The sequence below is a fragment of the Polypterus senegalus genome, chromosome 16, assembly GCF_016835505.1.
Source record: "Polypterus senegalus isolate Bchr_013 chromosome 16, ASM1683550v1, whole genome shotgun sequence".
NCBI lineage: Eukaryota > Metazoa > Chordata > Cladistia > Polypteriformes > Polypteridae > Polypterus > Polypterus senegalus.
This window is the reverse complement of record NC_053169.1, coordinates 86,975,035-86,990,279: the sequence shown is the minus strand read 5'-3', so window position 1 is coordinate 86,990,279 and position 15,245 is coordinate 86,975,035. Positions and strand designations below refer to the sequence as shown.

Sequence of the window (15,245 nt, the reverse complement as noted above, 5' to 3'; positions counted from 1 at the left end):
TGTCTCCTTTTTTAACATCTCGTGCATACACTTTTAGTGTTCAAGCTTATATATGTCTGAAGGCGAAGAATCGTACAGCAAACATTTTGTCTGCAACGAGACAGAGAAACATTACTTAAGTACCAAAATAGATTTCCTATTGCTGTGAGGCAGACTCTGTGGGATTACTGTGAGACCCAGAGATGATAACACAAGCCAGAATCGGCGTTGGTGCCCAGCGAACGGCTCAAACTGGGAGACCAAAAAATACATATTGAGCAAACAAGGCACTTGTTTTGAACTGAGTTTCTAATTAATTTTTTTGTGAGAGATCCAGGATGCATTTTCACAATCTGTACTTCTGGGATTTCCTTACCCAATAAATCTAATTCTGATGTTAATTTCTTTCTAACATGGATGTGGAAAAATGTGTTTTTTTTTTTTCCTTCATCTTTCCCACGACACCATTTTGTTTTGCTCACGAATGCCGTTATTTTGCCAAATCTGAGTCTGCCATTAGTACAGTAAATTACCCACAAGCCCCCGAGGAGTGCCGGAGCACATGCAGTTTCAAACTATCCGAGCACTGGATATTAACGCCATTAGTTTATTTACTTGCAATTCAGAACTCTTTGGTTATTAAACATTCTTTGATTTCTGCCTAGCATTTTAAACTTGATGATTGTGTGGTGTAATGTTTGGCTTAATTTTTTGACTTTGGCTTCTCTTTTCAAGTTGCTTTCTTGTTCTGATCAGATTGTTTCTGTTAACTCTCTCTTGTCTCTCAAGTCAAAGCAGCAGTGGGGTAAACCAAAATGGATCAGAAAATCATAATGAACCTAACACCCTGCTTGAAAAGAGAAACTAACTACCACTGAGAGATTTAAATCAGGGCCGGGCAATGTCAGCCCTGGAGACCCACAGTGGCTGCAGGTTTTTGCTCCAACCCAGTTTCTTGATGAGAGATCAATTATTGCCGATGAAACACTTTTTGCTTAAGTGACATTTTAATGCTTCATTTTAGTGGTCTCGCTTGTTAAGGTTCCCCACCTTTAATTGCTTATTTCAATCTTAAACAGCTGCATTCACTGTTTTAATGGCTGTTTATTAACAAGATGATGCAAATAACAAAGAAGCTAGCAGTTCTCCATCAATCTTGTTTCCATTTACATCTGTCCGATTTAAACATGCACTATTTGGTTTAATAAAACACTTAAGAGAACTTATGACAGACTGAAAATTATCCATTTTAGGCTTCAAATCATTTAGATGATATCCCTGAAAAGGAAAACATCTGTGGTATAAGAACCTAACATTGCAGACTAACAAGCCATAAAATTCCATAAGGTCTGCGATGGGCAAGTTTCCAATTAAGTAATTGGGTTGGAGCAAAACCTACAGCCACTGCGGCCCGCTAGGACCAACATTGCCCACCACGGATTTAAATTTTATCCAACTTAAGTATACGGTTCAACTCATGCTGTGGAAAGATTTATGCTGGGAAATCAGTGCCGTCAAAGATGTGACTTTCGTGGTCACGTGTCTTGTGAACTGTGCAAATCATAAACAAAATGAAATAAAAATGAACACCGAACAGGAAAACTCCATAATTTTGATGAGTATTATGACACCTAGAATTTTTTGGCATCTTACAGATAATACCTTTTATATAACATCTGCATATTCATTAGCACCCCAAGGCCCTTGCCAGGTGAAACAGAACTGCAAACGATGGCAAGCTAAATGGCTCCCACCCAGTGATTCTGTGGCTGGGATGGCTCGGTCAGACTTCAGCTGAACAGTACAACACTTTTGCTTGTTTTGCCAGGGATGGTGGTAGACATAATGCAGACCAGGAGATGGACATTCCAAAAATCAAAGTCAAAAAATGAGTGGGGATTATTAGCAAAAGTCATCTGAAATAATGCTAGCCAAATCGCAAAGAGTATGAGGTGTGTGTATAAAATGACCGGAGTGCTTTTGTTGTTATTGCTGTAGGGAGCAGAGGGCCAATACGGGTCAATGCTCTCTTATCTTAGATCTTAACCAATGCATCTTCTCAGTTTCAACTTAATATCTCAAACAGTCCAACTCCAGCACTCGCTTAAATTAGCCACCTTCTTCTGCTACCATTGGAAAAATGTCATCACCCAAACATGAACAACAAATCAACTTGAAATTTCTTATTAAACTTCAACGACTGATGACAGCATCCAGAAAATCAGTGAAATCGTGCAAGGTGACTGTCGACTGAGTGTTAGGATTATGAGTGAAATGTTAATATTGATAAATGTGGAACATTTTGCATGAAAAACTTTACATGTGGAAAGTTTCTGCAAAAATAGTTCGGTGATTTCTCACTGTTCTTCAGAAGGAAAACTGACAAGTAATTTATTTTTATAAATTATTTTTATCGATCACGGGGGTTGCGTTCCAGAACCTCCCGTGAAAAGTGAAAATCTGCGAAGTAAAAACCATATGTTTATATTGTTATTTTTATATGTTGTCACCCTTGGGTCACAGATTTGCACAGAAACACAGGAGGCTGTAGAGACAGGGACTTTAATACACTGCAAACAAATATTTGTCTCTTTTTCAAAAGTTTAAACTGTGCTCCATGACAAAAGATGACAGTTCCATGTCACAATTAAAAGAATGCAGACATGTCTTCCTCTTTAAGGAGTGCGTGTCAGGAGCAGAGAATGTCAGAGAGAAAAGCAAACAATCAAAAATCAATAGGTGCCGTTCGAGCTTTTAATTTATTTTTTTTTTTTTTATTTATTTATTAATTTTATTACAATCAATACATAGCAATCAAGTTTTAACAAAAAAAAAGAATTATGCTAAGAACAGATCGATCCCCACCCTTGAGAGAGAGAGCAAGCCAAACGGTGTAAAATTTAAGGCTTTTAAAAATACCTAAATCAACAAATTCTATGTGCTTTATGAAATCATTTCAAAATATTACTAATTAGATCCTGCCATGTTTTGAAAAAGTCTGCACAGATCCTCTAACTGAGTATTTGATTTTTCCAATTTTAAATAATATAACACATCAGTTTCCCACTGACTTAAAAGAGGAGAGTTTGGGTTCTTCCAGTTTATCAGAATAAGTCTGCGTGCCAACAGTGTAGTAAATGCAATCACAGTTTGTTTGTCTTTCTCCACTTTAAGACCCTCTGGAAGCACCCCAAACACAGCTGTTAATGGGTTAGGAGGGATTGTGAGTCCAAGACTGTCTGAGAGGTAATTAAAAATTTTTGTCCAGAATAATGTTAATTTGGAGCAGGCCCAGAACATGTGACCTAGTGAGGCTGGGGCTTGGTTGCAACGTTCGCAGGTTGGATCATGCCCTGGAAACATTTTGGAGAGTTTTAGTGAGACAGATGTGCTCGATATATAATTTTGAGTTGTATAATTGTATGCTTTAGCATATGGAGCTTGAGTGAATTCTCTGCATTGCTACTTTCCACTCCTTTTCTGATATATTAATTCGAGCTTTTAAGTATGCGAAGCACTACGCGGGAAGCATATCGTATATCATTGAGGAGTTTTATTTAATACGTAATACGTGCTCTGATTGGGTAGCTTCTTAGCCATCCGCCAATAGCGTCCCTTGTATGAAATCAACTGGGCAAACAAACTGAGGAAGCGTGTACCATAAATTAAAAGACCCATTGTCCGCAGAACCAGCGAAAAATCTGAGATATATATTTAGATATGCTTACATATAAAATCCGCGATGGAGTGAAGCCGCGAAAGTCGAAGCACGATATAGCGAGGGATCACTGTATATGTTTTGGAGTGGAAAACCGAAAAAATTATTCCGGTAATGGATCGCCCACTGTACTCCCCCAACCTGGCACTGTTTCCAAAAGTCAAAAGCACGCCGAAAGGGAATCATTTTGAATCAACGATGTCATGAAACAAGCAGCTGCCATGAAAGTGCTCAACGAAGACGACTTTAAAGACTGCTTTGAGCAATGGAACAAGCATCTCTAGCGGTGTGCGGATGCATGGGTAGAGTATATTGAAGGTAAAATATAAGTTTTGTAAATCTGAAAATAAAGTATTTTATGGTATCAGTCTGGTTGTTCTTTTTATACACACCTCGTACACCCCCAGTTCGTAAGTCACCGTAAACTCGATAAACTACTCTTTGTTAGAAATCCCAACCCAGACATTTGTGATGCTGACCTTTACACCATCACGCTGGGGATGTCACGTGTCGACACTTCCAGTTGTCCCATGCCAGCCACCATACAGTAAATAAACTACTAGAAGTTGGTGGCATCCCAAGATGTGAAAAATATGGAAGCACCTTAAAACTATTTCAAATTGAAAACTAATTGAAGAATCACATTATAAACACTAAATGGGAAAAGTGAACTAATAAAATATACAAGGGGCATTCAATTATTAAAAAGAATGTTCTTATAAAGAGTGCAAGGTAGACATGACTTACTGGACCAAAGACTTGCACGTTTGAACTTGTCATCAGAGGTGCTAGCTGCTGCACCACCAAACCCCACACCCAAGTCAGTTGTAATAAACATGTCGGAGCTAGAGGTACGCAGTAGTGTTGTGCAGCAAATTATTATTACGTTTTTGACAAATGAAATAGTCATTACATCTCAAATTTATTCAAGACTTACAAATCAGTGTCCCTGTCAGTCTAAAGTGTATGATTGTTCATTCAGAAAGGGACTATCATCTCTTTGGCCCACTTAAGGAATTTAAGGAGGGAAGAAATTCAAGTCGAATGAGGAGGTTATTGACACTGTGCAAGAATGGGTCAGCATGCAGTCAAAAGACTTCTACTCTTCTGGGATTAAGAAGCTTGCAGAGTGTTGGGACCAAGTGTATCACAGCGGTAGGAGACTACATAGAAAAAGTGTGTAAGTCATTTATTTATTTCTCTGTATTCAGTACATAAAGTGTAGCTTATAAATTCCTGTTTAAACTTGTATTAACACCTAGAACTCGAAGTACGATTTAAGTCGTATCTCATTAAGCCTCTCAAACTGTGACATACAAGAGAAGTCACATATCAGTATACACTATAGACGCAACCAGCTTGCTGCCGAGCTTTGCTGTCACATCTCAACTACCTACCATAGTGCTGCCATCTAGTGGACATGTTAAGTCAAATGAAGTTGGGGAGCATACACTGGTACAGTGCGTTACCGCACCCACCACACGATGAAATAACTCGGGATCTCAGTTGGCAACCCCCCAGGTAGACACACGGTCCAGTCCCACTCTCTGGAAATTACCCTCTATCTGTCGCAGCCAGGTGTTACGTGGGCAATCCCTTGGCCTGGTCTAGCCACTCGGGTCTCCAACAATGAGGATCCTACAAGCTGGATCACCCTCAGGGAAACGCACCACATGGCCATAGTGCCTTAACTGACGCTCCCTCACAATGCAGGTCATGTGCCTCATTCAGGACTCCATGGGCAACACAAAGTCAAACCAGCGGTACCCAAGGATATTCCAGAGAAACACATTACCAAAGGAGTCCAATCTTCGTCTCAGGTCACTCGATAGCGTCCATGTCTCGCAACAACATAGCAAGACAGGAAGCACCAGGGGCCTCATGCATAACGCCGTGCGTAGAATTCGCATAACATGACGTAAGCACAAAAGCCGAAATGTGCTTACGCACAGAAAAATCCAGATGCAGGAATCTGTGCGTACTCCAACTTCCATGTTGTTCTACTACATAAATCCCGGTCAGCGTGAAAAATAACGCTCGTGCACGTGCCTTATGCCCCGCTCCAACTCCTCCCAGAATTACGCCTCATTGAATTTGCAAATTAATATAAATCGCCCTTATGCTCAGCCTTCTGTGAAAAGACAATGGGAAAAGCACGGGGAAAATATAAGAATTTCAGCAAATCCCAAGTGGAGGCAAAGGAAAAGAATACCATTTGTTTAATTAAACCGCGATATAATCAATAAAAGGAAGTTGATCGAGTGACATAGCGTGTTGAAAAAACTTGAAAGCTCAGATATCAAAGTCGCCGTGAAAAGGCGAGTCGTACCCCACCGTCTGAGTGTTATATGAAAGCTTATTAGGGTACAGAGGAAAAAAAAGGCACACAGTGGGGAAAAAAGCACGAAATGTCAACTTCAGTCTCGAAATTTCCACTCTAATTATTTTGTTTATTTTGTCATGAAAGTAGAACATCATAAACATCATCTAAAAATCATTTAATTAACCAGTTTCTCAAATCACATCGTAATTAAAGTAGCACATTAAATGCTTTGTTTTGTATGTGATCTTCTATGTATGTGAATCACTACTTGCTTCTTAAACCGGCTCTCTTCCTCCGACAGGACACAGAATCCATTACATTCGTGATATTACAGCTCTCTGAATAACTAAAATACTGAGATGTATATGTGATATCATTTTCATGATGATAGGAGTTAAAGCACGTTATTAAACATGGGTTTCACGGCGCAGTGATTGTGTGCGACCTTCGATGAAATTATTTATTGCAGCAGTACTCAGGGGCGGCTCTAGGCTTGTGGGGGCCCTGGGCAGAGAAGGAATCGGAGGCTCCTTCACCCGCCAATGTCAATATGGTATCTTATGCACGGTGGATGGCCACGTCCGTTGCGGACACTGCATAGCCGCCTCGTGCTCATGACCCAAGCGTTTAACTTTTGTCGAAATTTGCCGCTGCGTTTTTAGCTGTGTCGTTATTTTCTTGATGCTGTATACCGATAATTCTCTTTCCAATCAGCTACTGTTGTGATTCCCCACTCAGATACAGGGATATAAATACTCCGAGTGGTGCAGTGAGAGTAATATGGAAAAAGATGATCCGCTGTGGCAACTCCTAACAGGAGCAGCTGAAAGAAGAAAAAGAAAGTGCAGTGAGAGTAACAACGCTAAAGCAGTTATGGTATTTGTAATGCTATGCTATTCCCTGGACCATTATATTGTTACAAGTTAATTACAATCAGATGCATTACACTAATAAAACATTTGCGGTTAGTTTCAGTGTATTTATAAAGCCACATCAGGAAAATAAGGAGTAATCACACAGGAACAGTAGCACTGCTTTGACGCTGGGTGCTGCCAGTCTGCAAAACCGAGCGGAGAACTTGCGTACGACAAGGTATGAGGTACCGTGGAAAAGTGCGTGACTTTACGCCAAGTGTAGGTTTTATACATCGCGATTTGAATGTGGAAAAATTCTTATGCAACATTTCTGTGAGTACGCACCATTTATACATGAGGCCACAGGACTCTAAAGACTTGGACCTTCGTCCTTTTGCAGATATCGGGAGCGCCACACACCCCTTTCAAGTGACTTCACGACCCCCCATGCTCTCCCAATCCGTCTACTGACTTCACAGGAAGAGTCACCAGAGACATAAACATCACTGCCGAGGTAAGTAAACCTCAGACACACTGCTAATGGCTGTGCCCAACAGGTCATTAAAGGCCTGGATCTTGGTTTTTATTCAAGACACTTGCAGGCCAAGACACTCAGACTCCTCACTCAGTCTCTCGAGAGCCCCGATCAGAGCCTCCATTGATTCAGCGAAGATCACAGCATCGTCAGCAAAGTCAACATCCGTGAATCTTTCTTCACCAACAGACACCCCACAACCTTAAACACCACCCAGTCCATACAAGCATTGAACAGAGGACAGTGGGCAGTTAATTTATTATTTTTTTTTGGCGGCAACAGCTTGTGGAAAATAGAGCTATAAATAGACAACCTATAGTTTTTGTCATCGCAAAAAAGGTATAAAGTTGCTAATGTTTTAAAACAACTAGATTTACTGCAAGATGAATACTCTGACAATAAAGACAATGATCGAGATAGTGATGATGATGTGGAACCTGTAGGCTCTGGCAAAGATGCGGAGAGCTGCCTCAAACGTGTTTCCTCATCACCAGGTGTCCGACTTGTCACAACTGTCAGGTCAGCACTGCACGGACTTTCTGCTGCAAACTGAATACAAACAGTCAACGACTACCACATGTGTGGCATGCAACAAGCGTGGACTGCATTACATTTACGGTACGTGTGCTACTAAGCCCGCACGCTGCATGGTGCCATGCTTTTAGGATCCTCATTCAAATGGAGACTTTTAGTTGTGTTGCTGATGAAAATATGCCAATTAACAATTTCTTTACATTTGTGACAAAGTTACTAACACATTTATTTATATTTATTACAAGTTTTGTTTTTTATTATATACCGCAGTGTCCTGGTAATAAATGGCCCAGCAGTCAATATGTTAAATAGTAGCTGAAAACAAAAAGGATCCAACATCAGGCCATTACTAATTTGCTAGCCTGCTCCACCACTCACATTGTCTTCAGTTTTAAATCAGTCCGGCCTTGTTCACATTTTATTTATTTATGTTGCGCTATGCACAAATACCAGACTGTCTATCATTAAATCTCTCCTGTAAGTGAAGTGCATGAGTGGCTACTCGTACATCATGGCCGACATAACCTCAACCAGTTTTAACACAAGAATAGTACTTGACAATATGTGAAAACCCTATTGTACTTAACCTTAAGTGTTGACATTGTAGTAGAAGTACTTTTTAAATCAAAACTTTTTTTTTTATTTTAGAAAATTGTGGATGAGTATTTTTATAGGAATTTATTCCAAAAAAGGGTAAAGAAGAGTAAGCTCCTGTGCAATAAAGTAAGTGAACTTTTGAATTCAGTAAGTGAAGCCCACCCTTTAGCAGATGTCATATGTCTGGGTAGCCTCTTGCGCTTGCTTTGATTTGTCATTTACCTATTCTTCCCAACAAACCTGATTTGTTCCTCCCGTGCATCAATATCCTAGTTCAGGTTTTGCCACTACATTTCTATTAGGATGATATCTGAAGATGACTGAAACAACTCATAAGAAAATATCTGAATGAATCCCAAGGAACGGCACAGCGTCACTATGTCATCACCAGTCCCTGTTCAGGGCAGCAAGGAGGCTTTTCTGGGCATGGCCAGTAAGAATGTCTTGGTTGGCATCAAGTGACCTTTACATTCTTAAGGTTGTGCCATCTCATTATGCTAGTCAACCACCTCCAAGAATTTTAGAAAGAAGAATGGACTGTGTTCTCACGGCTCCTAGCCTCAAGGCAGATGATTTTATTTCTGTGGCCAGAGTGATGTACTTGTCTCTACGTTTAAATTCAGTGGACTCAGAGAGCATCCAGACCACTTCACTCTCTGCGGACTTTGATGGGTTGTAGATTTCATTGTAAACTGATAAACACTCCATCAGTCGGGTATTTATGGTAGAGTGGCTTGACAGAAGCCATTCTTGAGTTAAAATCATGGAATGTCATTTCAAGGCCTCTGACTGAGAGCATGAGGAAAAAGATCTCTGCTGTGATGAGACTAAAATGTAACTCTTTGGGCAGAACTGCAAGCACTATTGCCATCCCTACAGTGACTAAGGGGACAGGAAGACTGGTCAAAATTGAGGAAAGGATGAATGTAGTCAAATGTGGAGATGTCCACAAAGTAAATCTGCTCCAGAGTGCATGCAACCTCAGACCTCAGTTCACAATGGCCCAACGCATACAGCCAAGACAAGACTGGAGTGGCTTCGGAACAAGTCTCTGACTGTCCTGGAATAACCCAGCCAAGGCCCACTGAACATCTGAGGGAGGACCTGAAAATGGCAGTTTACAGACACATCCAATCCAAGCTAACAAGCTATCCATTTAAGATGAAATCTAACACAATGAAGTGTGCAGAAAGTGAAGGGTTTGAATACTTTCTGGAGCCCCTGTATGTAGAATAATTTGGCTCATGCGCCACATGACAGTCCCACCAGTATAGTTGACAATGGGGATTAGGATTCTTTGGTAGGGAAAACCAAACACAGTCTGCCATCTTCTGCTTTTAAAGGAACACCTTTCCCTCAGTTTTACTAAAGTTGGCCTACTTTTTCTGTTCTTGAGCTGCTCACTGGAAAGCCCTGGAAACCTTGTCTAAAATCCAGGCCTTGTGAATGCTGTGATTTCATGGGCAAGGTGTGTTAGGCTTAGGACTGTGATGAAAGTAAGATGGTGATACCTGCCAGAGACTGGCAAAAATAGTGATATTCAGCTATGCAAGCACAGCCCATGAAGGAAGGTTAATGCTCACGAAACAACCCATGATGTGCCACACAGCTTTTACTTTGGAACACTCGGGGGACAGTGCACACCAATATGAAGTGATAATGGTGACATTTCATTGGGGAGGTCATTACTGTACATAGATATGGCAATTGTCATGGATGGCACTGATTATACATGGCATACAGTAAACCCGCAGGATATCAACTTGCTAAATCCTTTCCTACAATAAATGGGTAGCACTGTTGCTTTGGAGGGATGCAACACAGCAGCAAAGACAGGAAAACATAAGAAATTCAAGAAAAACAAATCTAAATCGGAATCTGAATGAAGATTCACTTAAGTAGAAGGAAAAGCAATAAAACAGAGACTTAGCAAAAACAGAGTTTTCTCAATATCAGGTCACAGTCAACTATCTCCATATTGCAGTGTGGCTCTACCTCCATAGATGTTTCACTTCTGCTTCACATCTGACATTACACGAGGAAGTGTGGCGAGCACATTGAAGATGAGGAAATAAACCAGGAGATGAGATGACAGGCTGAAGACAAGGTCAAGGGGTGAACTGAGGTACAAGTCAAAAAAACAGAATAAGTAGAATGACAAAACTAAAGGGCAAGAGTGAACATGAACTCTGAGAACAAAACCAGGGTTGAAACCAAAAAGAATGGAAACTACTTGAAAAGACAGCTAACTGTAGCTAGAATGAAGTCTTAATCGGACAGTATCTACACCGAGAACTTCCTGCCATATTTAATTTGGAAGTCGAGGTGATGCCGCTGAACCTGACTCCCATCACAAAGATAAGAATGTAATGACACATGGATAAAATGCCACAGCATATATTAAAAAAAAATGACATCAACAAAAAACATCCTGAAAAAAATATTACAATCCTCTCTTACAGAAATCCCAAATCAGATAAAAACACACAGATAAGAGTGGCTACATAAAGTATACTGAAGGCAGGCGTAACTAACAGTGTTCATGGCATACAAGTTTGAAAACTATAAAGCTAATAATAAACCAAGGTGAGTAACATATATTGGGACAAGCAAGAAAAAGTGTCACGACATTCAAATTTTCCTTTGTGCGTTATATCCCAAACAGTTAGGAAAATGTGCACTAGAGGGGGAATTCCCCTCAAAAAACCTTGGCTAGTAACACAGAGTGCTATGTAGAATCTTTATAAAATAAAAGAATTATTCTTAACGAAAATACTCTGAAATAACATGAGGCTCCATAGAGCATAAAAACGAGTTGCCAGCAAAGGAAACACCAGGGGCCTCATGTATAAACGGTGCGTACGCACAGAAATGTTGCATATGAACATTTCCACGTTCAAATCGTGATGTGTAAAACCTAAACTTGGCGTAAAGCCACACACATTTCCACGGTACCTCTAACCCTGTCGTACGCAAGTTCTCCGCTCGGTTTTGCAGACTGGCGGCACCCAGCGTCAAAGCAGTGCTAATGTTCCTGTGAGGTTTATCTTTCTTTTTCAGATCCACGTCCCTGACGCGGCTTTATAAATACACTGAAATTAAACGCATATTGTTATTAGTTTAATGCATCTGATTGTAATTAACCTGTAACAATATAATGGTCCACAGCGTGGTCAAACTATTGTAAATACCATAGCTGCTTTAGCGTTGTTACTCTTATTGCATCATCTTCTTCTTTCAGCTGCTCCCGTTAAGGATTGCCACAGCAGATCATCTTTTTCCATATTACTCTCACTGCACCACTCGGAGCAGCTGATCAGAAAGAGAATTATTGGTATACAGCATCAAGCACACGCTGCCTCAGCCATGCTGTCTATTGAACTGCTTCTCACATGACAAACGCTTCAGAGCCTTTCCTGTACGGACCTCGCGGTTCAGAAACAGTTTCATCCCAAGAGCTCTAAACACACTCTATCAGTCCATCACAACTGTAGAACTGTTTGTACTTATAAGTACAATTACCTCACTGTAAACTTGCGATATAGTTATAATATTGCACAACCTGAGCCACTTTATAAAGCCTGTATTTACATATGATGACGATATCATTTTTAAGATGAAATGCAGCAAAATATGTTTATTATATTATACAGATAAAACTTTATTTAAATAATCTATATTGTTAATAATTAAAGGACACGGTGTCGCTATGCTAGCAAGGATCTAGTGCTCCGTTCACAGATTGTTCCTGCCTCGCTCTGTATGCTTCACTGGGACTGGCGTGAAGGATAGAATAATTAAACATGTACTACGAAGATATTTCAATGTTCCTTAAAAGTTTTGAAGAATCGGCGTTATAAGCTTACAGATGACTTAACGTCTATTACAGAGCTGATTGTGTCACGATTGCGTATTTGGAGAAAGAAAAGGAAGGACAGGAATTGGAGGTTAGTACGTTTGGCAATAAATTATTTTATTGAAGGTCGCGCACAATCACTGCACCACCGTGTTCCCATGTTTAATAATGTGCTTTAACTCCTATCATCATGAAAATGATATCACATATACATCTCAGTATTTTAGTTATTCAGAGAGCTGTAATATCACGAATGTAATGGATTGTGTGTCCTGTCGGAGGTAGAGAAAGCTGGTTTAAGAAGCACGTAGTGATTTACACACAGAGCACATAGAAGGTCAAATACAAAACAAAGCCTTTAATGTACTACTTTAGTTACAATGGGATTTGAGAAACTAGTAAATTAAAATGATTTTAAGATTAAGTTTATGATGTTCTACTTTAATGACAAAATAAACTACATGATTAAAGTGGAAATTTCGAGATTAAAGTTGACATTTCCTGCTTTTTCCCCATTGTGTGCCTTTTTGATTTCTCTGTACCCTAATAAACTTTCATATGACACTCAGACGGTGGGCTACGACTCGCCTTTTCACGGCGACTTTAATATCTGACAACTTCTTTTTTATTTCAGGCACTGTACGACTTTGTGAACCTGAGCTTTCGAGTTTCTCTGACACGCTATTTTACTTGATCAGCTTCCTTTTGTTGTTCATATCACTGTTTAAACCAACAAATAGTACTTTTTCCTTGCCTCCACTTGGTATTCGCTGAAATTGTTCTATTTTTCCTTGTGGTTTTCCCATTGTCTTTTCACAGAACGCTGAGCTTAAGGGCTATTCATATTGATTTACATATTCAAAGAGGCGTAATTCTGGGAGGAGTTGGGGCGGGACAGCAGGCATGTGCACGTGCGTTACTTTTCATGCTGATTGGGGTTTATGTAGCGGAAGAACGTGGAAGTTTGCGTATGCACAGATTCCTGCATCTGGATTTTTCTGTGCGTACGCACATTCCCACTTTTGTGCTTAAGCCATGTTATAGTGTGAGTTCTATGCACTGCGTTATACATGAGGCCCCAGGTGAACAAAGCCCCAGTATAGTAACCCGGGGCAAGGTCAAAAAACTGAGAAGAAGCTCCAGAAAAATCCAGAAAACACATTAGGCAAAACCACTCACTGATGCCACCCCGGTGCATTCAAATGAACTGCCGGGAACTGTGGGAAACGCTTATGTCTGGGTGCAGTCTCTGGCAGTGATGGGCAGGTGGTCCTTCTTGGGGAACCATCCACAAAACACAAGGCAAATTAGAAAGGCTACATGGATACACAGAAACAATATTGACATTGACAAAGAATCAAAATTGAACAAAACAGACATTAAACAAGATTTTGTACCACAGCCAGGGCTGAAACATAACAAAAAAAGGAGCAGGGGAGGACCAGCAAGGATTACAGTAAATAAACTTTATTAATCTATGGGGAAATTCAAAATGAGAGCCAAAAGGGTAAGACACAAGGAGCTAAAAGAGAAAGATGAGAGAGCGTCAAGAAATAATTAGGGGACTCGGTATGCAAGAGTGAGAGGGCTGTTGAAATACGCAAGGAGATGAAATCAAAAGGGACTTTGGATTGCTTGGGTTAGCAGTGATGAGTGAAAGATTTGGGGGTACTGCAACCCATTTCTATTTTTAAAGAACTGCAGCTATCTCACCCAGTGTATCATGCCATGGACCCCACATTTTGTGGGGATCTGAATTAATGCAGAGTCATTTTTGAGTTATAACCAAGTGGTTTTCTTACAAAAAAGTCTAAAACTGCAGTCTTGTGGGGCCTCTAGCGATTCCCAAATGAGAATACAGATCTACAAGACAACCCTTTAACAAGTGTGTAGAGAACAGCAGCAAAATCCTGCACTGCAAAGGCTACAACCGCAGGGCTTTTTCCAAAATCCCCTGCCCCTGGTTCCTCCAGTCCATGCATTTTAAACCACTATTGGGGTTCAGGGAGAGGGCAAAAGATACTAAGCAAAATTCTTGACACTGAGAGAAAATAAAAAGCAAAAATTGCTGTTATTCACGTGAAAGCTCAGTAGCACAATGTAACTGAAGCTTAATAATTAAATTGCACGTAATATTGAGCACTGCGACAGTGGGGACAGACAGACACACACACACATAAGACCACCGCAGCTACTGGGCTCCATATGTTTGAGAAGCACCTCTCTCTTCTGCAATATCTGTCCTGTCATTTCAACTATTGCATCACTATATGACATAACCACAGCAAATAGAGCTTAGATAAGCAGTGAGGTCTATGGATATACAATGTGTTAAAACACAGCGGCTATTTCGTCATGGCATGTCTGCATTTCCAATTGCACAATAATGTTAAACTTCTTTAGCTTGTCGTTTAGACGTACTGTCAGAAGGTAAATGTTGTGCAGCCTCATCTGTGCATCTACTGGTGTTGTTGGGCAGATTTGTTGATTCGGGTGTTTTGAGCACTGAAATCTGCATCTCCTGTGGCTCTTCATTTTCGGCTCTCTTAATGGCAGTCCTTTTGATGGAATGTGACACATTGTTTACTTCAAATGCATATTTTGCAGTTCATATTTTCACAAGCATAGCTGGCAGTTCTTTTAAGTTTACATCGACTGCTACACTATCGTTGAAACGGTGAGCAACAGAGAGCACACACAGCACCTGCGATAACATATCTTTCACGTTTACCATTCGTCCATTGATGTCGTCGAAATCCATGATGCAACAGAAAGGTTTTTACCTTACATCAGGTTATATTTATTTTTAAAATGTGCAATGTGTTCTCTGGACACACGACACACATTAA

At 40.3% G+C, this 15,245-nt stretch overlaps 1 long non-coding RNA gene across 2 annotated transcripts in view; it reads right to left on the bottom strand.

The window, feature by feature from the left end:
• The window catches only part of LOC120516605, an 86,316-nt gene that overhangs the window by 2,727 nt on the left and 68,344 nt on the right, over positions 1–15,245 (bottom strand). The window lies entirely within an intron of this gene.